Source organism: Papaver somniferum, chromosome 10 (assembly GCF_003573695.1).
Source record: "Papaver somniferum cultivar HN1 chromosome 10, ASM357369v1, whole genome shotgun sequence".
NCBI lineage: Eukaryota > Viridiplantae > Streptophyta > Magnoliopsida > Ranunculales > Papaveraceae > Papaver > Papaver somniferum.
In genome coordinates this window covers 35,210,225-35,236,891 of record NC_039367.1, presented here as the reverse complement: position 1 = coordinate 35,236,891, position 26,667 = coordinate 35,210,225, and the positions used below count along the sequence as shown (strand labels likewise).

The window sequence follows — 26,667 nt, the reverse complement described above, 5'->3', positions numbered from 1 at the left end:
TCTGGACTAGGTCCCTGGGTTTTTCTGCATTTGTGATTTCCTCGTTAACAAAACTTCTGGTGTCTATGTTATTTCTTTTCCGCATTATATTTTGTTATATAATTGAAGTATCATAGGTTGTGCGTTGAGTCGATCAATTGGGAAATCTAACCTTTTGTTATTGATTGATCCTTGAACTTTGGTCTTTGGTACCGTTCAAGTGACTTCTATTGTATTCAATTAGACTCACAAATTTCTATTTGCTTGAGTAAGTATTGAATCGAGAAAGTGAGATATAACTCTTGGATATACTTTTATTAGGATTGAGCCTGTCTGTCTAGTTAATTCTCTTAAAAGTATATTGGAGTTAGTTCATACAGATTGGTATGCGAAATATTAGGTGTGGTTGTTAGACCCCCGCTTTTTCAAATTTCATTTACATTTTCATATTGATTGCATTAAAACTAGAAATCATAAAATTTGACATACCTATTTCGAAGTTTGTAAAACAAAACTTGTGTGTAGTATACCACCAATGTTCCATCAATATGAACGTCAATTTGGAATGATATTTCTTCGCATCAATGTGGTACAAAGTAAACCAAGAATATTTATTGAAAATAGGCTTATCACCAGGAGGACTATCTTGCTAAACTATTGGAATGATATTTATTTGCTAACTTGATTCCAACCACCTCTTGGATTCTGAGTAGCACTATCTTGTTAAACTATTATGGACATATGACCTCGAGCCAGCTTTATATAATTTAGGACCAGAAAGTGTTAGAGCATCGCTTGGCCGAACTCGCCACTTTTTCTATCTCAAGCTTATTTTCAATGTTATATTTACAAAAGTATACCTTGATTTCTAGTCTAGTAAACTCGAGTCTTGGACAAGGATTAAAGTATGGTATTTGAGTATCTGACATCACAGAATAACCTTCGAAGATTGAAGACTAAAAAACAAACAAAGATATTTATGAGAACATCATCAATAAGAGGTATGTGAATACTGGCATATCCTATTAACTCACGAAATTTACTATTCTATCTTACGAGACTATAATGTATGATTTTGGTAGATTTCGTATTGCAAAGAAGAAATTTCGAGTTCCAGTTTGTCTTGGTTTAACTCACGAAATATATATGATTCATCCAATGGATGTGCGTAGATCCTTAGCAATCAAGTTAGAAAATATATTTTTCACAAATTATTTTTGTTTCAAGTTGAGCATTTGGAAATCCACCAAGCAACAGTGTATACTGTATATGGCTATTGAGAATATTTCAAATTAATCGTGGGATACTTGGAACTACTTGGCGCAAGTTACACATACTTGTATGTAAAGCCTATGTCAGTATGAATTTCACGGACTATAAAGGTTTGAAAACCCGATTTGTGAACCCTTTTTTTTTTGCTCGATAATACTAATTTTATTAAAAACTCAAAGGTAACCAAAGAATACAAAAAAAAAAACATTTCGAGGTCGAATTAAAAAAACACAACCAAGAAAACAAATAAAAAGAGGCCTAACTGAATTTGTAGTAAGGTATAAATGGAACCTCCATTTTCGTTAGGAAAGCTGGTCGTCTTATATAGCTTCTCTTTTCTCGTTTTCCATTCCAGCACCTTTCTTCGCCAAAGTATCCGCAAAAAAGTTTATCTCCATGTAACTTTGAGTGAAATTCCATATTTAAAGAAAATCAATGATTATGTTCCATATTGTAATGGCATTCCAAGGAAATTTTCCAGTATGAAATGTTGCTATAACTGCTTGAGAATCTGTTCTAAAACAGATTTTCATATGACTCTGATTAACTGCCCATTCCTCAGTTTATGGACCCTTTACATCTGAGTTACATAATGGGGATTAGTTTCCAAACACCTTGAATATGACTTCGCAAACAAACCTAATTTGCAAACCTTTTCGGTCTGACTTCGTGAATCTTCCAGTGATGATTTGAAAACCTACACAGTTCCAGTTTTAGCATAATTACAAGATCTATTCTATACTACTATGTTCGCTTTTGCTAAACTCTCATAGACACTTTCAAGACGACTTTATTAAACAAAATCACCTTCCGATTGTGGATTATTATTTAGTCTTGAGTGTTATTCAACACCGCTAGTGCTTGTAAGTTCAAAGGCTTCTTAGCCACTATGAACGATCATTGTGTACATTTACAGAACCCTGAACCATAATGCATATTCTTTTGTGTAATTTTTAGGCAGACATCTCACATGGTTACATGAATTCCTAATAAGAATTTCATCTAAACTGGAAAATTATTTTGTTGAACTCCAAGCAACCTAGCTTGAATTCAAAGATACCTGGAGCATTGAAAATATATAAATAGAAATATTACTACAACATGATTTCTTAATCCGTGACACTCTTATGTCCTAGTTGCCAAGCTAGAGTCGTCCTCTATAACCTAAGTTTTTCATTGAACTGTAGTCTATGTTATGACTTTGAAGACTCACTTACAGATTGGTGAATTCCGTTCAGACTATTTATTACCTGATAGTTCGTGTATCAAAGTCTTGTTCTTATTTGATCTTTGAGGTTTATCTTGGATCAGCAGGAACGAAATAAATAGAAATCACAAATTTATCTTTGTCTCAGACTTTGTGATTCTGCCTTAAGATACATATCTAAATTATTCTCTAATCCATTTGGATTGTTCTTGAGAGATGGTTAGTAATCTAGGACTTTCAGCTAACTTAGTGTAAGTGTTCGCGATTAGTTGTTTGCTGGACTTTGTCTACTGCAAATAATTTTCCAAACCTAGATTGAAACATATCGAAAGGAAAATAAAATAGGATTGTATGATAAAGGCATATTAGTATCAAAAATTTTCATTGAGGTTGAAGTAACTCCTAGGCTATAAACGATTTCAGCTAAGGAAATCAAGTGCGTAAAATACATCCACTCTAAATTTGTCTACTCAAGAGACGTAAGGAAAACGACTGCAGCTGAATTGCTTGGAGGTTTAATTCTGTCTCAATTACATTCCACTCTAAATTCTTATAGTAGGCTAGTGTTTGTAGTAGTTTAATACATCGTGGTGTTCAAAGCTATACGAGGTCTCACGATTTTTCTACAGGTGTAGTTTTCCTCGTTAACAAAAAATTTCTAGGGTCTTGTGTTTTTCCATTTCCATATTATATTATTTATCTTTATAATATGAATTGCAGAAGTAGTAATTAATCAATCTCGATAGTTTAAGTCCTTATCATATGATCATTTAGATCAAAAATAAGACTTAATCTTGTTGAATTCATATCATGATAGATTGCAAGTTTCGTACTTGTTAAAATTCAGATCGTCTTACTTCGGAAACATCTAGTTTAATCTTGGATATTGATTTTTCAGATTGTCCAAGAACTCTTCTACACAATCAGGTTCACTGACCTGCGGTCTATACATATTAATATTGATCGTGTAAGAGAAAAACTCTACATACAATATTCTTCAAGGGTTTTTGCTTTGACCTACTTATGATTGTGTTAGATTTTGTCCATACAAGATGCCGAACGAAAGTGTTGGTGGTGTACTTGGTACCCTTTCCTTTTCAGAAAGTACATTTAGATTGTTCTCTTTATCAAAATCTGATTATGTCACTGACATAGATTAATCTTAAAGGTCGGACTTATACCATCCTACCAGTACGTGTAACTTTTTTGTTAAACCCTAGCTACAAGCTTAATCCTTAGCTGCAGTCAAAACCCTAAACTTTACGCTTAAAAGGTAATGCAATCTAAGACTCAGCTTTTAATTTGTAAAGTCACTAAATTTATTTTAGACGGTGATGGTGATATACGATTCAAGTACCTAAACTAAGACACTACACAAGTTGTTCATAACCATCCACTTGAGTCCGCTAGCGAGTTTAGGACTGGTCGAAAAGGCAGTGGGGAAAAAACTTCTCTCTGGTTAGCTTAAGAAAACATTCATCAAATTTCTGATCGGTGGTGAATCTTCATCATCTCTGTTGATTGGTGGTTGGATTACATTTCTTATGAAATCCAGTGTGATATTTGTTTTTTCTTGCCAATAGTGCTCTGGGATATTTGTTGGTGCTGGTTTCTAAGTTGTCTCAATATCCGTGTTCATCATTACATTCTTTTCACCGATCTTTCTTCCAATCCCTAGTTGTGTTTTTCTGATGGAACACTCTCTCGATAATTCTGCTCATTCTTTTAAATCTCTAAAAAACCCTTGTTTTCCATCTAAACCCATATCTCAGTCCTCCACACTACCATCTGCCTATAATTAATCCTTATTCTGGCTCTTCACATTTCTCCGGTTCTTCGAGTTAACTGAGAGCATGAAAGAACTACTAATGGACTTCAACCAAGCTTCAGTGGTTATCAAAATCTTTGCCGGTCGATCGACTTCACTTTAACACCCTCCGACAAGGCTTAAAACAGTTATTTGAACCTCTTCTTATCAAAGAGCTGAGGACTTTGAATGATCAGCAAACCTATAAAATTACTTTCTTCAGTAAAGAAGACAAGGATCAAACGCTCACTATGCAGCCTTGGTTAATTGCAAGATACACAATCCAAGTGGAAGAATGGGAATTCTATCAGGTCCACCGTTCTCTACAGCACCATCGGCCTTCAACTCCAAACCTGAAACTAGCTCAAGGGATGCATCTGCTCCGATACTGGTTGAATCGCTTGAAGCTCTGTTAGGAAAGGGTCCTACATCATCGGGTTCGTCAAATTCTGCTTCCAGAATTTCTGCCGACTCTCTGCACGGAGACATGGGTTTAGGGTTCGTTGGAAATCCATTTACGTGGTCGAATAAACAAGGGGGTAATTTCATTCAAGAACGCCTAGATAGAGCTTGTTCTAACCACTTATGGAGAGTCAAATTTTATAATGCAACTGTTTATGTGCAACCAAGGTTTGCCTCTGACCATGCTCCGTTGATTCTGAATTTTGGTAATTCATCTGCTCGCCAAGCAAAATTATACAGGTTTGAACAATATTGGATCCTGCACCCGGATTATCAATCAGTTGTGGAGAGGGCATGGTCAGTTGAAGCAAATGGATCGTCTTGTTTCGTCTTGCAGCAAAAATTGCCGTCAACCAGAAAATCTCTATCCCGCTGGAATAGAGAAATCTTTGGTATACTTACCCAAAGGATCAAACAATCGGAGAAAGACTTGGAATATGCACAGTTCTTATGTTCCGTTACATATGGAGAACACAAATTAGTAGCTGTTGAAAAGGCACACCAGGCATTGCTATCACACCAAATTTACTAAATCATATGGAAGTATATTGGCGTTAACGTTCTCGCATTCAATGGCTACACTGGGGTGACCGAAACACTAGTTTCTTTCATACATCTGCTACAATACATAGGGCTAGAAACAATATCAGTTGTATCAAGAATGAAGATGGAGCATGGCAACCAGAGCATGTTGATATTGTTAAAACCTTTGTATCTTTTTTTGAGAAGATGTATCATGTAACCCCACCAGAGGTGGACCTTTCTCTCTTGTCTTGTGTGTCTCCCAGAATCTCATCACAACAACAACAACAGCAACTCACAACTCCAGTGACAGTGGAGGAAATCAAACATGCATTGGATGGTATTGCTTCTGATAGTGCACCCGGCCCAGATGGGTTTTCAAGTGCATTTTATAAAGGCTCTTGGCACACAGTCGGCCCAACCTTGTGTGACATGGTGCAACAATTTTTCGACCATCAGATAAATCATACAAACATTACGTTAATTCCCAAAATTGATTGCCCAGCGTTGTCTTCGGATTCCATTAGCCTGTGCAACATCTCCTACGAGGTGATATCTAAGATTTTGGTTAACAGACTCCGTCCATTGCTTGATGATCTGGTCAGTCCAATGCAAAGTGCATTCATTCCTCAGAGGTCGATTCAAGACAATATTGCCATTGCCAAAGAATTATTTCACAATATTCGGTCGACAAAACCTGGCAAAGCACCAAAGATTGCAATTAAGCTAGATGTACATAAAGCTCACGACAAACTCAGCTGGAAATTCATTCACCTTGCACTTTTGACTTTGGGGCTACCGGTCTGGATAGTGGAGAAAATGATGTTTTGTATATCTTCGGTTACGTATGCTGTGAAGATAAATGGAGCTCTACATGGGTTTATCAAACCAAAGTGTGGGATTCGTCAAGGGGATCCATTGTCACCCTACATTTTTATTTTGTGCTCAGAAATACTTTCTTATAACCTTCTGCATCTTGAGTCTACAAGTGACTTAAAAGAGTAAAGATTTCTAAAAATGCACCTCCGATTTCACATTTAATGTATGCGGATGATCTCCTTCTCACGAGCCAAGCACCCATCGACAAATGTTACAATTTGCTTCACATCCTGAACAAGTATAGTGCGTCAGCAAACCAACATTTCAACCTATCCTGAACAATCCAGCAACTCAAGGAAGTGTTCCAAATTCCATTCACATCCACACCTTCTACATATCTGGGAGTCCCTCTAACGATGGGAAGGAATTCTAGCACTACATATACGGCAATTGTGAACAAAGTGGCGCTCAAAATACCTGGATGGAAGATACATACTATGACATAAATGGGTAGGTTAACAATGATAAAGACATCACTGACGAGCACTACGAACCACATCATGAAAAATACTTTGCTTCCTGGTCATGCACAAGAAACTGGATCAGGTCTACAGAAATTTTCTATGGGGTCATACAAGTTCAGAAAGGAAACTCCATCCAATTAATTGGCAGAAAGTTACAAGACCAATGAAGGAGGGAGGTCTGGGAATTCGAGCAGCAGGTCCAATGAATCAAGCGTTATTCCTAAAAAGAGCATGGTCAATTCAACAACACCCAAATTCGCACTGGGCTTGACTCTACAAAGCCACATATCTAAAGGGTAATGATCTTGTATGAACTATGATTTTAGGCATACCAAAAACTTTCAAGGCATACAAAATAGTTTTCTCATCCTAGGTGACCTTATAAGGGGTGTCTATTGGGTAGTTCAATTACCTATATACCCTTGAACTTAAAATAAAAAAATAAACTGTCCTAAACATCTCTTCTTCTTCCTCTAGCTAAACCTCCTTCCTTTTCTCTCAGATTTTTTTTTGCATCACTGTAATTAATTATCGTTTCGTGAAAATTCGATCATCGGTTAAGTTGAACTATATAATGGATCGTACAAAGAAAAAAGCAAACGTCAGGTGTTCTAAATCCTCTTCCAATCCATGAATTAAAGAAGAAGAACCAATTGAAGATGAAGGTGTAAAAACTATAATTGAACCGGAAATTGAATTGGAAATTCAACCATTTGAAGCTCCAAATACTAAAATGAGGATAATAAGGTATTCCCTACAAACACAGTCTTTTATTTGTTGTTTTTCATGGATTGAATGGGTTAAATTGCTAAAAACTTAGGGGTTTTGACGGTTGCAGTAGCGGGTTCGGCTGATAATTGAGTTGAGTTTTGAGCCGAACTGTTCATGAAATTTCTCCCTGAAAGTGTATATGAACAGTTCGGCTAAACCGTAAATGTCAAATTTTAGCCGAACCCCAAAATGTGTATTGAATACGTCCCAGAACAGTGCCAGGTTCGGCTAATACCTTGCAAACCTTCTCGGCCGAACCTGAGAAGTGAAATTTACCCCAGGTGGTTTTCAGGTTCGGCTGACTCGATTAGATCACTTTCAAGACGAACCTCTCTCTGTAAACACTTCGAAAATATTGATTTGCAGGCTCTAGGTTCGGCTAGCTCGTGTTGTTGAGTTATCAGCCGAACCTTCTCTTTGCACACTCAAGTTTTTCGATCTTGTTTTGTCCATAACGTTTTCGTCCGATGTCGGAATGACCTCATTCTTTTAGCGTTGTGTTTGTCTTTTCATTCTCTTGAAGTTGAAGATAAGATCTAATTCATTTTAATGAGTTTAATATAGACCTTGGTATTCTCCATCATTAGACTTCACTTTCTTAGCATTTTTAGTAATTTTCACTTTTTTTGTTTGGTTCATCCTATAAAAAGTCCGATCCTTGGTATCCTCGTGAATTATGTCTACTGGATCAGGTTGATTTTCCATGGGTCCAAGCACGATCTACAAAGAATATCACAAGGTTAAACACTAGAAAAGGAATATAATAACAAGGTTCGGCGCATTCGATAATCACATTATGTGCCGAACTATAAACATTTACAGGTTTCGGCTTATACGATATCCTCAATATGTGCCGAACCACGAACAATATTTTAACCAAAAAATTAACAAATTCATGTTCGGCTCAGACGATAATCATATTATGTGCCGAACCTTGAACATAAGAGGTTTCGGCTGATACGATATTCTCCATATGTGCCAAACTAGTAACAATATTTCAACCCAGAAATTAAAAATTTATGTTCGGCACATACAATTTTGGATATATAAGCCGAATTAGTAATGATTCTATTCCGGGCTATTCAGGATGTTGTTCGGCTTACTATGAAACTTTCATATAAGCCGAACTAGTGTCTAGCAAAAGGGTTGGAATTGGAAATTATAGGTTCGGCGCATGCAGTAAACAGATTCAGTAAGCCGAACCGTTCATCAATTGGTAGATTCGGCTCATAGATGTGAGTCGAACCTCAACCTGTTTCGCCGAACCATGATTCAAAAAACCTAACTTTTGATAATTGAGATCTATAGAAGTGAGATTAAGTATAGGATATAAGTGTACCTGCGTATTAGAAGCATTGGGTTCCTCATCAATGTCTTCATCATCAGGATTTGGCTCATAAAAATCATCATCTTGAGTTTGTGTTTGAGTTTGAGATTGAGTTTGAGTGGGTGTAAAATCATTCTCATAATCTAAGAAATCATCCATTTCTGGATCATTGTTGTAGTTGATATGTATTTTCCTAGGTTTTTTAGATGAATGATGACCCTCCTCATCCTCCATTGAATCAAGAATTAGAATTTTCTCACTTTCTCCTTCTCTTTCTCTCCTTCTTAACCAAACCAAAACTTTGATTTTTTTTTCCTCAAATTTTTCATCTAAACAACTCTTATAATTCTGAAAATTATTTTAATCACTAAACAAAATATTTAATCACTAATCAAGATTATTAACACTAATACGTAAAGAGAAGATTTGCCATTAAAAAAAATTTGGGTTAAGGGGTTATCTGATTTTGCTATTTCACAACCTTTTTTGTCTTCATTCAGTATGCCTTGGAAGATTTTGGTATGCCCAATATTATGGTTCTCTTCTATAGGAAAATTTGTTGGTTGGTCCTAAGCCCAAATAATTATTTATAGTAGGGTCCATCCGGAATAATAACTTAGCATAGGGTCCATATTTGTTTAAAATATGGAAAAGACATATACAACCCCTTCTCCAAACGTGTGAGTAGTATCTCATCGTTCTATTGGGGAAAAACTCAACGTACTTTTACGAACTACAGAGGAAAGCAAGAAAAAAAATCCAACCTAACCCTAGGTTTCTTCTATTGATCGATCAAAAAGGAATAGAAACGGAAACAAAAATCATCAAAACATGCATCAACTATTGATTTATCAAAAATGAGTAAGAAACAAAAACGAGAATCATCAAAATCTATATCGGTGGTGAAGAAATCATATGAAATCATCAAAAACTAGACGAAGAATCATTCGCTTGAAGATATGTTCAGTTTCCAATTCTTGCAGGAATTTCTCGACTAAGACTTATGATAAAGAATCAACCCTTGCAAGTTCTTCTACTCTGTGATCCCCAAAGAAATTTCACCCGTGAACTGATTGTGAGAAACATCAAGCAAATCAAGCCCCAACTTATATGATGGTTTAGAAATTACACTTTGGTATATGACCTGATATCTCATAGAAACTCAAGGGTTGATAATACTGATTTATAGCCATGTCATCCTGTTTTTGCGTTCTCAAATTTATTTTACAGTATATGATCCAACAGTACGTATATGATGTACTGTCACTGTATATCGACTGCACCAAAAAGAAATTAGATAGGTTTTGACATTTTCAACGGTAGGCACACATTGGCACATATCCCCTATACTGAAGAAAAAGAAGCTATCGGTACATATATCGTCTATACTGAGAAAAATTGCACGTACATAAAAATTATACTGAAAAATGTAGCTACATATTAGCTATACTGGAAAAATTGTAGGTACATATTAGCTGTACTGAAAAAAGTAGGTCTTATTTAATAAATTTGGGTTCAAAATTTGGATTTTGAGTTGATGGTATGAATAATAAGGAAATAACAAAAGTTTTTTCTTTTTTACATTATCATCAACGTAATCCATAACTTAACAATACAGTACTTGACTATTGTATGAGAGTGGACGACCTTGGAACTAAACAACAATTTTTTTTAAAAGGGAAATTGGCAAAGAAGACACCCCTTCTTTCCGTTCATCCCTTTCGACTGCTATACAAAACATTTGGCTAATATTCAAATATAAAAGCTAACAAGACCTATTATCTCTCCCTTTCCCTCTCTATATCTCCCACTGATAAATGAGATCATTCAGTTGACTTGTGTAGTTGGGAATTTGAGGATCAAAAATAAAAAAGATACAAAAGATAATGTTCCCCACAGGTCAGTCACCAAGTGTAGTTGGTCTGCACAAAACACTCCAAACTCCTGGTAATGCAGTATGAGAGTCACAAGCTTCCATCATCTGCATAGATCTCATTTCCTTAGATCAGTCTCACATTTGCTTTCTCTCTTCAACTCAAAATATAACAGGCTTGTTCATGTTACAAATACAGAGAGGGCATATCCTTTCCTAAACTTGTATCCTTCCTCTTGTATTGGCATTCAGGTCCCTTCTAAAATGAAATAGAGGAAGATGGTTATCTTAAACACAAACATGCGGTACATTACATGCACCAGAAAATATTAACCTGTAAATCAAAATAATTGGTCATTTTTATCCATCTGTGATACGTACACTTTAATACTTCCATCTTGCATTGAAGGCGGCAAAATAAAATGAATTTTATAGAGTGTATGGTATATGTACTGTGGTTTTTGTACAGTACATCATTTATGCACTGTGGTTTTCCCATAATACATGATTTATGTACAATTTTTTACACAAAAAAATCCATTTACGGCCAGAGTTCCCCCATCTAAGTGACTAAATGAGCTCATAACAATATCAAGTTTCCCTGTGATTTCCCTCTATTATGTTAGATTCTAAACAAACCTGTGTATGAAGGCTTCGCCAAATAAGAATTTAGTACACATTGACCTACTGCTACTTCATTTTTAGATCCGTGTAGAAGGTATCTGTGCAGGAGCTACTGGGATTATCTCTCCATACAAGCAACATCATAAACATCTTCAACCTCAGAAAGCGTACATACAAGAAAGAAAGTTCAATTGATATTATAGCTAAGAAATTTATTTCTTACCTCTCATTAATGGACTTGAATTCCAGCAAAATTAACATACATTTTAGATACCATTTTAAATTAACACAATGTGGAAGACAACAAAATAGTCAAGTGGCAGATACAATAGGAACAAATGGAAATTGATTTTTAAGAGTACGTCATTTATGTACTATGAAAAAAATTTATTCCCCGATTCATAGAATGCAAGCAAATCTACAAAATTTCATAGTGACATTATTGGCATGTTCAGACAACATAACCTATGCGTAATGCAAAGAAAGGAAATTATTCCTTTCACAACGGTCAGTACATATTAGCGACAATCATACTTCTATTGGATTTTAAACATCATAACAGGGATTGCATTCGAAAATACAATTAATTCCATCTAAAACCTTTGCATAATGCTAAGATAACAATTATTCCTTTCACAATTGTGTCAGTACATATTTGCTACACTCATATTTCAGTGGATTTTAACTATCATAACAGGGATAGCATTTGAAAAGATAACAAATTCCATCTAACACCTATGCATAATGCGGCACAAACACAAATCAGGATGATGTAAATTTCATTTTGGAAAATGGTGCACTTGTCTTTACAGCAAAGAGATGAGTCTGTAGTAAATCATGGTGTACTGTAATTTACACAATAAAAGAGGATAAACTTACATATCTTGTAGACGTTTGCTTTAGATCTCTTGTTTGTTTATCAACTGCTTGTAAAGTCTAGTAGCACCGCCACCTTTTGAGTACAAAATGAACAACACCATCAACACCATTAACGAAACGGAATAGAAATTAAAATTTTAAGTGAAGTCGTGGCGAAGATCTCAAAGATATAATTTAACAAAACCAAAAATTACCAAAAATCAAAAAATAAACTCAGGATAATCCTCTGGATTAGAAGCACTACTGTCAGCTAAATCATTGACAAGGACCACTACTCAGCCATTGGTTTAAACTACTCCTGATAGTAATGAAATCTGGCGAGAAATAACACAGTACCTGCATATGAAAGCTTCGCCATATATAAAGTTAGGAAGTAAAAAGTACATCGTTTATGCAACGATTTATGCAACGATTTTCTCTTGAGTGTAGCGTTTATAACCTGAGAAATAGCACAATATAGCAATTATACATAGATTTTTTAGCAGTGCAGCGCATACACACTGGGATTTTGTCAGCGATGCATCATATATACACCCTGATTTTTCAGCAGTGCAACATATATATACATTGTATCTTTTTGGCAGTGCAGTGTATATACTCTGTGACTATCGAATGTAAGCTAAACGAGGTTTAGGATTGTGGTAACATTGGCATTAACATATGCACAAGGTTAAACTAAAATGATTAAATCTAGTAACAAAAAATAAACACAAAACAAATTCAGAATGCAAGGTTACCAAACCACCAAATTGCATTGACAAATAACGCAGCACAACGTTTATACACTGAATTTTCCTGAAGTGCAAGCGCTTATAGACTGACATTTTCTGAAGTGTGGCCTTTATACCCTGAGAAAATAACATTGTACATCGTTTATACACTGATTTTTATGAAGTGCAGCGACTATACACTGACAAAATTACTTAACAACCACATTTCGATGATACTAATCGACCATCTGCAATGGCTACCTGTGCACAAGTAACCATTTTGATAGTCAAAAACGTATTAATTCATTGATTTTGTATCATTATCTTAATACTGAGAAGTGAGAAGTCTCAGTACATGAAATATATACTCACCAAGATCCAAAAGAGTAGAGCAACAGTGCATTCAGTATGATACTAGTTCATTATTTCCAATCTATAACAGACGTACACAATTTGTAGTTTCAAAACTACAATAAATATAAAGTCAATTCATTTTCCATTTTATAAAAGATGTACACATTTCATTTCCAGTCAATTCATCAAATATCCTGCATAATCAAAATCCAGTCTATAGAAGATGTACTCAGTTTCTCGACAATACATCAAATATACACTCAATTCATTCAGTTCTTTTTAAGGAAAAAACAGGCCTCTATTCATTATGTACATCAACAGATAACATCCCTGGTAAGCTTTTATATGTTTATAACCACAAAAATCATCCTTGAATAAACCCAATCCACACCAATTACTGAATAATCTAAACAATTTTCGTTCTCTAATGAACACATGAACTGCTCAATAAACAAATTTCATTACCAAACCAAACAGATCATCAGAAATGCAAACCAATTAATAGATCAACAATCAAAATTAGATCTATACTACTGTAACTAATAGATCTAACACAATAATCACCCAAATTTCAGCAAGAACCTACGAAAACAAACTATTACAACAAATAAAAAACTCGATTAATGAAGAGGACTGAAAATGTTAAACCCTAAAGAAAAATTAAAAATCTCACCATTTTTTTGGGGTGTTAGAAAGGATCAATCGAAGGAGATAAAGAGGAGTAAATTTAGGGAATAAAATCTTGCTTGCAGAATCTGATCAAGTCGATCAAAGACCTTGAATCTTCATCGCCAATCGCCAGAGCTTTCCTAACCGAAAGAGAAAATGAAACAAATGATTTAGGATTTGGTTCTGTTATTGATGTATATCAAAGTTGTTTTCGGTATTTTAAAAAATGTCACAGTGTGGTTGGACCAGTGGATAAAACTTTGGATCCAAAATTTTAATTTGTTATAGAAATGGACCACCGATTAATGGACTCCTAATGGGTGGACCTGCCATTAACTAGAACCACAATAATAGTACCCATTGGTAATTCCTACTCTTCTATATATGCACCATGTACGAGTCTCCAAACCTATCCCAACGTGGAGAGCAATAAACTCTCTACAACCAAACCTGAAACAAGGTACGAGGCATATCATTGGTAATGGTTTGTCTACTCCACTGTGGGATTATGGATGGATTCCAAATCATCCACCGTTAACAAAAAACTATATGTCCAATTTCACTAGAGTAGCTGAACTTATTGATCCACTTACAAATCAATGGGATAGGCAAAAAAAATAGAGTCAATATCACCATCAGTTACGGTGACTAACATCATTTTGAACATTCATCACCCGTCCTCTGCATGCTCAGACAAGATGATTTGGGGCTTGAATTCGGATGGTAAATTTACGGTAAAATCACCTTATTTGGCATTAATACAGCAAGTTAGCGATCAACAATCCAATTCAAATGATGCTGAATGGTTCAAGGAAATATGGAGATTACACTGCCCTCCAAAAATTCAACTATTTATCTGGAAAGCGTGCTTGGAGGTATTGCAACTCAACTGATTCTATTCAACAGGAACATAGTCACATCTCCATTATGTCCCAGATGCCATCAACAGCCGGAGTCGGTGGAGCATGTGTTCTTCCAATGCCAACTGTCTCTCCAAATTTGGGATCAACTGGCGAATTTATATCCACCTCTAACAGGTTTGATCCGTGGTATACAACAACAATCTATACAGGGTATTTTTGAGATGGACAAAACAACACACTTGAATAACTCCACCCTCCTCTGCTTTATATAGTGGGGAATTTGGTTATCGAGAAATCGACGTGTTTTTGGCTCCTCGACGGCACAACCAGCAGCACCTTCCATGCAACATATGTTTTGGGAATTTGTCTTTGCATCATCCCATTCACCATCTTTAACCATTGGACAGTCACCGGAAGTCCGCACTGACATCCAAAAGTTTTACCACACAATCTCTGTCACATGGAAACCACCTGATGATCCATGGCTGAAACTAAACACCGATGGTGCAGCAAGAGGTATTCCTGGAAAACCAGGGTTCGCAGGTGCAGGATACATTTTAAGGAACCACGTGGGAAATCATATTATTTCATCGGCAATTCCTCTCGGAATCATAGTAGCAATAGTGGCAGAAACAAAGGCATGTTTTTTTGGTCTACAAGAAGTGCTAAAAATGCAACCATCTCATCTACATCTCGAAATGGATTCATCAACCCTAAGCAACTGGCTCACTTCATCCAATTCAGCGGATTCAACATACCCTTGGCAACTGTATCATCTAATTGCAGATATACACAAACTTCGGCAACAAATTCCAAATGTTCGCATCTCACACATCTATAGAAAAGGTAATCAGGTAGCTGACGCCTTGGCAAACAGAAGAGCGGACAAATCGGCAGCTCAACCTCAGGCTTCATCAACGGAAATATGGATCGATACAGCACCAATGTTTTTAAATTCTCTACTTGTACATGACAAATCCCAAACTCATGTTGGGCGTGTAGTGCGTCTTTGTTAGCCTAATAAATAAATTAGTTATCCATCAAACAAAAAAAAATCTAAGACTCCAAGGAGTCGAACTCTGTGCAAGGTCGCTATGCTGATGCTTGGTCATTTTCTAGTCTGATTCAGAAAATACCTTATCATAGCACTTTTGTGATTAATTAATCTTGATGGAATCTGTGTAAGCAGACTCTAAAAACTCACCCAGAAACTTGTATGCGGATTTTCCGAGTCTGCTTATACATCAGTTTATGAAGAAAACTCACCAAGGAATGGTCATACTTTAAACTTTAGGGCCGTTTACAGAATGATCATACTTTTTGTAATTGGGTCACAAAATGGTCGCACTTTTGAAATTCGGTAAAAAACAGTCATACTTCCATCCGTTTTAACACTTTTGAATAAAACGGTGTTATATTTTCCTAAAATACCCTCCTTCAAAATATCTTTTCCATTTAACTAACTAGTTGAAGTGGTGGTGGTGGTGGTTTAAGAATCTTCACTAAACCTCAGAGAGGAAACGGTGAACTTTTTGGGTGAGGTGTAACGAACCTGAACCTGGTGTAACGATCCTGAATACGGTGTAACGGTGTGTAAGTGGCGGCACCACCACACACAAATAGCATCGCCATCAGAATAATTACAATGAAGGCAGAATTTAAAATTGTGTATGGAGGGATAAGTAGGGAGGACACATAGGTAATTTGGTTAACATATTAACTTTAAGTCTTCACTTAACTCTCTTTTTAAAGTGTGACCATCAAAAATGGAGGGTATTTATAACATTCCCACTTTTGTTAATAGTTTGTAACAGCAGAATGGTTTTGCAAATAGGGTCCTAATACTAAAACTGTTTTGTACATTTTCCTAAACTTTAGGATGATTTTGCTTCCATTATTTACCTTGGCTTGACCTATCCGAATCCGATAGGATCCGTAGTTTTCGCAATCTGATCCGAGCTGTATGTAGGCGAGATCATTTGTATAGGAAAGCAACAAAGATATACATAAGCCAGACCAAGATCAGCACAGCACAAAAACACTTGATGACTAGTCTCCCCACCATACCAGTCTCCCCTAAAACTTGACTATGAGAATGTAACTCATATTGGCCATTTAGAGTTAAAACCCTTTGTTTTTTACCATCACTTGGTGATTGATTCTATGTAGTAAATTCTGACAGACTATTTCCATACCCACAAGCATCTTCATATTGTGCAGTTTTAGCTGTTTTTTCTCCTTTAATTTTTTTTTTTAGCGTTTATGTATTGTGCTTGTGGGTGTGGAGTAGTCTGTCTGTTAGAATATGAAGATGCTATTTCTTGGCCATTCTTTAGTTATTTCTTTTGTAGTTTGAGATTTTCTTTGTAGTTACTTAACACACTTTCAATCCTTTTTTCTTCCTTCAAGATATCCCGAGTCCTGACCCTATGTTATCTCAATTTGAGAGAATGCTTTCCTTAAATCCATTGAAAATGTTAGGCATGGAAAAAAGTTAAATTTTCCAATAAATGATGAATTATTTCATGGGTGTGTGGGGTCCCTCATCTTGGCTCTACTCTTCACGATCACTCACTCGCTCCATAGCTTGCTCTTTCTCCTTGTCACAAAAACATGCAGTCGACTAGAAATGCAGTACTTTCGTAAGTGCCTAACCCATGATGCATGCATATAGGCGTACTGAAATTACTACTCTGGAAGAACTTGCTCACAAAAGCTCTCTCTGTACTGAACTCAATGTCTTGCACTTTCGAGAAAGAGGAAGTTTCCTAGAAGATGATACGTTGAGAACTTTTGAGAGATTTTTCTTTTTCATGTTATTGATAAAACGTGTACGGCTGAAGGTGATTGTATTTGAGTATAAATGATCATCAGACCTTGGTTCATCTTGATCACATGCATGTTTTTCTCTGCTACTTAATTCTGACTTCACTCACCGTCTCGTTAGGTTTCTTGATTTTCTTCCGGTAACCATTTATATCTCAACGAACCTATCGTAGTTCTGGATTAGTCCAAAATGACCAAAAAGAAAAAGAAACAAAAGATTGTGGTTTATGTTGACGGAATTGGTACAGGCAGACTCCGAAATACCTCATGTAAGAAAAAATTTCTCTTTGTTTTCGTTGGATAATTAATTAGGTTTTGGAATTAATTAAGCACATGATGTTGATTGTTGAATTAAGCTGCACGTCAATGGCAGCAAGGAGCTAACCAAATTTTGGTATCTCGTACGTGTTTTCCGTATCCCGCACGTATTTTGAAGGGGTTGTTAGCATGTGCATTTTAATTTGACCCTGAAATTAATTGAACACGGTTTGCTTCCTTCAATTTCATTTTTACATTGAATCGCAATAATTTGAGGTTTTGATTTATGGTTTCCCACTTTGTAATCGATGGATTTTTATGAAATACGAAAATCTATTTGTAGGCATATAATAGTTTACTTTTTGGATTGCGTTTAGAGTTCAAATTTTTGGTTGACTATTGGACGAATGGATTAACGTCGGTGATGAAGATGGTGGTTCAGAGTTAACAATTGGCCATTAATTAGTTGGATTTTCATCTTCTTCAATTAGTCAATTAGGTATTTTTAGTGTTCACTAAATAGTCAGCCCTTTTTGTTTCTTAATTATTAATTTTTTTTGGGTGGGGAAATTGCTTATACTCCCTCCGTCTCATTGTATAGGTGGAGAAGTGAGTTTCTCTTATAATAAATTTTTTTTTTGATTTCCTATATTTTCATCCTCTTTCCTGTTTTATTATTTGAACAATTTCCAACACTAGAAACATTAACTTAATTGTGGTGATAACTACCTATAATAAATAAAGGCAATATATGAAAAACCCACTTTGGAATTGAAAGTCTGTCTATCTAATGGGACTATAAATTTTTATAATGGGACTATAAATTTTTATAACTCCGCCTTTATAATAGGGACGGAGGGAGTATATATATATGAGAACTTCATTGAGTTGTGAGAAATTATTTGATTTTTCTTTTCTAGGGATAAATGAGCTTCATATCTCGGGTGGTTCAAATGGTCACATTATATTTGTTATGTGATCTCGGCAACCACGTCGAATGTTCTAAAGCTATGGTGAAGTAAGACGTAAAATAGAACGACCATGAAAAACTAGAGACTCCGGTAACTAGAACAAACATGAGAAACTAGTGAGTGCGGTGATTTTTACGTTGTGGAGGTTGAAGAGTGCGACAGGGAATATCACTACTCCTTTGAACTGAAAATCAGATCCAAGCAAATATTTGCTTGAGTTTGTTGATATTTGTCTTTTACATTATGGTTGTTTCCTTTTACAATTTTCGTGAAGCCTTTCACATACCAGTGTCTTTCGGTGATATTAATTGGTGCAGAGTTTTTTAATTGGAATAGAGTGAAGCTTCGTTATTGTGATGATGATCTTAAATGCTTTCATATGCATAGCAGCATAGGTTGATGTTATCACATGCTTATGTTAGCAGCATAGATATATTGTGGCAACTCATTTCTAAGATTTTCAAACATGATGATGGGTTCTGTTTTGTGCTGTGCATTTGGATTCCCACTTGGTTGGGCTCATTTGAAGATTATGAAGAAGGTAGATGAACAACGGCTGGGTTATGAATCTAGGTTGCCAGATAGGAGATGAGAAAGAGGTGGGGTTGGTGGTGCCATTGATAGACTTGAGGATAACTTCAAACAAAAAAAAAAAAACTTCAGAAGATCAAATTAACAGATGCAAGACGAAAGTTATATCTAAGGAAAGAAATGAAACAGAAAAGTGAAGCAAGCAACTGACATCTTTTTGAAGAAGAAATATGGCTCAGACATACATTCTACATCCATTTCTCTCATTCCAATGTAATCTGTTGATTACGAAATCCAAGAGCCAAATTTTAATTATAATATTTCCTATTCATGTTTTGTATTTATTTTTTCAATTTGTTTGGTCTGTATACCAGAGAAGCTATATATGACAAGCGGTGGAGAAACCTATTCATGTTCATATTTGTTGATAGATTACGTTATCATATTTGTTGTTTAACAAATTTTGTGCTAAAGCTTGCCATAGTTACTATACTGCACCTGTTGGAATATTATAATTAAAAGTTGTTATAATGGTTATTTGTGTTACTTTTTTTTAAGTTGCTTCTAATGTCGGTCTCAATATTGATAGATTACGTTATCATATTTGTTGTTTGTCTTGCATTTTGTCTGTATTTGCAGACTGCATCCATTCCACAACGAACTTGTTAATTGGTATTACAGCTAAATTTGATTTTTATTCATAACGAAACCGTTAGAGATGAGAACTCCCTTTGGTCGAGGTGTCATAATTTTATTCATAAAGAAACGGTTAGAGATGAGAACTCTCTTTTGTGGAGGTGTCATAATTTACCGACGTGCAACGCACATTCATTCTACTTGTTAGATTAGATTCCATTTGTTATGAAATTCCAACACTACTTGTAATTACTGATGTGCACCCCTTTATATCCCACAAAATACTAACAATACCCATTTATCTATGTACCCACAATATATATCTTTCTACCTCATCAAATTTACTCATGTGGTATACCCCGAATATGCACCACCATCTTCGTAGTACCGCATCTTCATCCTTCCCAGAAACCAACATCTTTCTTCATACTTCCCAGAACGAACACCGTAAATATGTTAATCCATACAAATCCATGACAAACAAGAGATTGAACTGGGATATATTAAAAATAATTATTATTGGGGCGTCACATTCCATTAGAGGAGCGTCACCTAATAAGACAAAAACGGGTCACCCATAAGCAATATCAAAAACCCCTTATCTTAAATAATTTTGTAATGACCAAACAACTCTTATTTAGTTAATTTTAATTTAATTTAATTATTATCTAATTAAATTAAGAAGATGAATTTTTTTTTATACTTGTGAATTCTGGGACAAGTTTTTGTAGGAACAAAAACTAGAGAGAAGAGAAAAAAGAAAAATTTTGGAGATTTCTTTCAAAACCTAGATTTTTTGATTCACTCAACAAAAATGGATGAAACAAGTTACCATTTCGAGGTGGGTAAATCTTTGTATGATAGAGAAAACAAGTTTTACATTTCTCATGTTGGAGATCAAGAGATTGATGATTTGTTAGATGGTAGAGAGGGTTTAACACAAAGTGATGATGAATCTCAACCAATTGAAGAAATAAATCAACAAAATGAAGAACCAATGGTTGAAAATCAACAGGTACACCTCTAAACTATCTCCCATGGGTTCAATTTCGCTCAAAACTAGCTTAAGTAAGCAAAAAGTTTGAGATTTTTAAACTTACATGGAAAATTACGGTTGGGTTGAGCTTCGTTTCCAACCGTAATTCAAATTTACGTCTAGGTTTGGAAGAACTCCAAACCGTAACTGGTTTCCAATAGGACAAACATTGAATTAAGGTTGGTAATATGTCATGCCAAAACCAACCGTAAATATGTTTCGCATGGGTATTTATTACACATTTTACGTCTAGGTTAGATTTTTCACTTTCCAACCATAAATATTGTTGTGTCTTAAAAACATACAATATAGTTGGGTTCGTGTCCCTTCCAACCTGGACGTAATTTTAGTTTTCCTTCTTTTTTTTGACTAATACTGTGATATTTTGGTTGATAGATCGTGCTTCCACCTAGCCTAATTCCTTCTCAACCTAATGCAAACGAAATTCTAAGTGAAGATTCTTCCCATCACTATTTGAATGACTTGGTAGGTGTTTTTTTGTTTTGAAACGAATGGAAAGATATGTTTCTCATTCATTTTGACCATATAACTATGTTTTTTTGACTAACTTTAAATTTTTGGACCATGTAGACATGGAAAACGAAGAAAGAAGCACAAGAATGGACAAGAGAACATGGCAAGTTAATTATGTGTGTTATAGTTTCTAATGGATCAACAAATGACCGCCACTTTCAAATGGTTTGCGAGTTTAGTGGAGAAAGTAAAAGTCATGTGAAAAAGGGTACCGAATATAAACCAAAGACGAAGAGGAAGAATACTACTTTCACTAAGAAGACTAAATGCCCGTTCAAGCTTCAATTCAAGCACAACAAGGAAAGAAAAGTGTGGTATTTGGAGAAAGTTGTATGCGTTCGTCATAATCACCTAATACCGGATACTTTGTTATCCCATCCTTATGTGGTGCGGCTTAATGATGAAGAAAAACTCATTGTAAGTTCCATGACCGAAACCGTATGAAACCCATTGATATACTTGGTCATATAAAGCTCCTCAACCCATCGAATGTTTCTACTTTGCCAATCATTTACAACGCCAGAACAAAATTGAAAAATCAACAATGGGAAAATAGAAATCAAATGCAACAATTAAGGCATTTGGGGGAGAAGGATAATTACTCGGTTTTCCATAATGAAGATGAGGATGAACAAATAAAGAATCTCATATTGGCTCATCCCGAGTTTATACAATTGGCGCGGTGCTCCAATCAAGTACTTTTAATGGGTTGCACGTACAATACCAACAAGTATGAGATGCCGGTGTTGAACATTGTTGGACAAACTTCCACCAACTCTCCATTTAGTGTCGCTTTTTTCTTCTTGGAAAATGATCTTGAAGAGAGTTATGTGTGGGCACTACAACAAGTGAAGTTATTCTACGTGGAGGGATATACTCCAAAGGTGATTGTCACCGACAAGGAAAAAGCATTGTTGAATGCAATAGCGAGAGTTTTCCCGGATGCTCATCACCTTCTTTGCACGTTCCACCTATGGAATAACATTGAGACTAAATGTACGACCATCATTCGTCCAACAAAGAAAAGTCAAATGGAGAGAATAAAGAAACTACCGGTTGATCAACAAAAGGAAGCCAAAGAGAAATTTAAGAAGTTGGCGGAACTAAGATGGGCTAGTTTCCAAAAGTATTGCGAAGCCATGGAATATTCTCTCACCGTGGAAGATTATGAAGAACGATCTCGTATGTGATTGGCTAGTTTGAGAAGTTATCCAATTATGGTGAAATATTTGGTGGACAATTGGTTGGATCCGCACAAAGAGAAGTTCGTAGTCGCGTTCACGAACCAATATAGACACTTCAGCAACCAAGCTACAAGTGCGATGGAATCGTCTCACAACCGTTTAAAGAAGAAGCTTCATAGTGGTGATGGTGGATTTGTTACGGTATTCCAATCCATGAACACTTATTTCCTCCGTGATCTCGATAGATTTAGGGAGGCTTTTGAAAAAAACTGATCTAGTAGACACACTAAATGGAAAAACAATCCTTGGCTTAATGGAATTACTCATAAAGTGTAGCACCGTGCAATTGATTTGATCATGAAAGAAGTGATACACTTTGAGTTGGGTAACTTTGACGGAAGAGAGTGTGTTTGTCCTAACATGACAAGTTTAGGCTTCCCATGTCGGCGTGTCATAGCCAATTACAATGACAAAGTTATTCCGATACAAGATGTTGATCCCTTTTGGCAACAATTATCATTCCATGAAACAATAGTTGATCAAGATTTTGGAGGAACATTTGGTGATACCGACATCGGAAAAGCGCTAGCTGCGAAATATGATACATTAACACCGGGGCAAAGGAAAATATGATTGAGTAACTTGAGTAACTTCGTTACCCACAAACTAGGAACAATATGAAGGAACCACCTAAGAGGAAGAGAAAGGGGAGACCTTCTACGAAACCAAAGAGGAGTGTAGTAAGGAAAACGACAAGGGAATTTTTGGAAGAATCAAAGAAAAGAGATCCTTCGGGTTATGAATTGTTGCAAAAAGCCTATGAAGCGTAGGATGAGATGAAGGATGATGTTCAAGGTAGAAAAAAACGAAGAAGATGTCAAATGGAAAAAGGAGAACCAAGTCATCGTAATGTACAAGAAAAAGATCTTGAGCCTCCCTCTTAAGAAAGTTCAACAAGCAAAGTTGATTTTAAAGGAAAAGGTCCGGTCTTTCGTTCCAAACAACTAGCAAAAAGCGAAGTTGTTAAAGGAAAAGGTTCCAAAGAATGTGGAGAAAAATATGGGAGAGTTAAAGGAAAGAGTTCCAAAGAATGCGGAACAAAAATTGGAGAAGTTAAAGGAAAAGGTTCCAAATAATGTGGAACAAAAAATGGGAAAGTTAAAAGAAAAGGTTCCAAATCATGCGGAACAAAAAATGGGGAAGTTAAAGGAAAGGGTTGCGAAGTTCCCTCCCAAGGAAGCATAAGAAAAAGACTTGGCGGTGTTAAACAATTAGCAAGAAATATAGGAAAAAGTCCAATGGTTGGAATATTTCCGTCAAGTGAAAGGAAGGGAGCGGTTCGTATTCCAAACGCAACTTACAAACCACCCCTGAGAGATGAAGAGGGTCGATATTCCCAGAATTACTATATCATCTATGAAAATTATCTTCTTTTTTTTCTCGATTTTGTTCACTAGTCCAAAATACAATATTTAGGACAGGCAAAAACTGTCGAAACAGTCATATAGGACAAATATTTTCCGTCCTAAAATATTTCATATTTTTGGTGTACTATTTCTTAAAAGACAGGTGCTTTCTGTTAAAAATTTACTTTTGGTGTACTATTTCTTAAAGGAAGCGCTTTCCGTTAAAAATTTACGTCACATTTCGTCTGTCCTAATATAAAAACTGGCTCCATTTGTCGAAGTATAGGTTTTAAGATTCAGCCGAATATAATTCAGCATAGTCAGCTTCACCCTAATCAGACTTTGCTGGTATGATTCAGCCAAGTCCGATATGATTATTCTTTTTCCTTTTTTCTATTAGTATTATTTTCACAAGCAAGCCAAAAAATGGAATTTTATCAATAAATTAAAATCATTTTATTAAAACCAATTAAAATTCAATTACATACTTCAAAAGCAAAATTACAACTTGAGAAACCAAAACCAACAGAAGCTACACATCATGTTCAATATAAAAAAGAAGAATAAAAAAAAAATCAACAAAAAATCGAACTTCTAGATGCTTGTTCATCATACGGTATACCTTCAGTAAGAGAGAAACTTTAGTTAAACCTTTTGAATGATTGATCGTAACATCTACATCTTCCAATGAAGGACGCAGGCCTTCCGAAAATCCAACATCTACTGTTGTAAAACACTGGATAGATTAGCATACATAGGTCAGGAAACATGGGGTATATCCAATTAACATCAAATGGGACAGTATCCTCTGGAATATATCTAAACATACTTAAAACGATAGTGTTATTAAGGAATACAACCAACAGAGACCAAAACAAGTTGACTAATCTGAGCGATAAGCACAAAATATACATAAAAAGAGAATATTAATATTAAGTACATTACACTAAATGAAACTACACAAAATGTGAGATAATAATAAGGACTAATATTCACCTGGTTCTCTTCTTCTTAGTCGTACTCTCCTTCAACTCATATTACCTTGATCTCTCATAGATACTCTCTAACAACAATAATCTTCGCATCATCAGTTACTTTTATAAATGCTAGACCCAATTCTTCCATTGTTTCTTCTTTATCTTCCTTGAGTTTTCCTTCAGCCTGCACCACCATAGAAGATTTTTACTCTGAATAACATATAGAGAACCCAAAAACAAAGTCCGCAGTTAATGACACATTGCTCACTTGAAGATCGAAATCACAGAGATTTTCTTTCTTCTCCATATATCCCTTCAACCACAGGAAGTTCCTTTGAGCTAAAAAAAATCTGCAATAACTTCATAAGAGAAACTATACAACGATCAGTAGTTAGCAATGAGAAACACTTCCACCAAGAAGATCTAATGAAAATTAATTTTTGAAATTATGAGGAACAAACATTTATAGTGTATAATTGCAAAAAAAACCTACCCCTTTTATCAACAAGCATCAGCATGAGTGCATGACTCTTAATCCCAAGAAAAACTTCAATTGCTGAAGGAATACCTAGCCGAGCAAATGAATAAACAAAAAAATTATACCAAAATCACAAGAGTCATTTCGCCTTTTTAGCTCTCCTCTACCCTGGATCACCTTTTTGATGATGATTCTTATCCACAACCATCTTTGCCATCGATCCACCACCATTTTCACCATTCCAAGCTATATTTGTGTATATCTTTAATCCAGGTAGTTAGGTAAAAGATGGAGATGTATAGAGAAATCTTTAATTTCGAAAAAGAAAAAAAAAATCTCGACTCCTATGAGAAATTAGAATCGATTCCAATTTCTTCAACAATCAGGGATTTTGATAAAATTCGAAGGGATCTGTGTGATAAAATTTATGGAGTTTAACGTCTGAATCAAAGAAAAGGAAAATCGAAAAAAAAAAGAAAAGATTAAAGCAAAATCAAAAGAATTGAGTGGGGGAAGTTAAGGAGACAGTTCATTGTTGATAAACACGGAGGAGGAGATTACGGGAGACTGTGTGTTCTTCGTGTGTTCGGTTTAGGTAGTTTTTAAATCTAATCGAGGACCATACGATTAATGGGACTTTAAGGGTTGTTGTTTACTTTCGATAGGGGTGGAAATTTAAAGGAGTTGGTGGCAAACATAACCGAAAAACACGACAGATTCGTTCTGTAATTTTATACAAATAAATGTTTCGACCAATCCTAACTGTAAAAATGTATAACAACGTATATAGAGCTGGTAAACGGGCGGGACGGATCTGGTTTGTGACCAACCCGTGGGTTACGGGTTAATACAAGCCTGAGCTCGCGAGTTGAAATTCTTCACGGGTGGTCATTTATCCCATCCGTGCCCGTCCCGGGTAAAGCTCGCGGGTTCACGGGATGCTCACGGGTTACCTGGTTTTTGTTGAGTCAACTCGTCAGAAATCGATTTCTGGGCTATTTCCTTCCACATTCAGGGCATCTAAAGTTCCTTTCCTACAAGCTACAACCTAAGTATCTAACATTCATCCAATTCATTTGGTATATCAATTCAAAAACTCAAAATTGCAAAACTAAACAAATTAGTCTTCTTAAAGAAACACAGACAAAGATACTATCACAGTGTCATA

At 35.6% G+C, this 26,667-nt stretch overlaps 2 long non-coding RNA genes across 2 annotated transcripts; one reads left to right on the top strand and one right to left on the bottom strand.

Moving 5' to 3' along the window:
* The first annotated feature begins 17,488 nt into the window (after window positions 1-17,488).
* Window positions 17,489-19,666, top strand: LOC113317827. The gene is made up of 2 exons (XR_003344042.1): window positions 17,489-17,757; window positions 17,862-19,666. It is a non-coding gene; the product is annotated as an uncharacterized LOC113317827 (long non-coding RNA).
* Window positions 19,667-24,476: 4,810 nt separating this feature from the next.
* On the bottom strand, window positions 24,477-26,110 carry LOC113319298. Its single transcript, XR_003345307.1, has 4 exons — window positions 25,515-26,110; window positions 25,290-25,380; window positions 25,041-25,205; window positions 24,477-24,780 (listed from the first exon to the last, which is right to left on the bottom strand). It is a non-coding gene; the product is annotated as an uncharacterized LOC113319298 (long non-coding RNA).
* Between the last annotated feature and the right edge of the window lie 557 nt (window positions 26,111-26,667).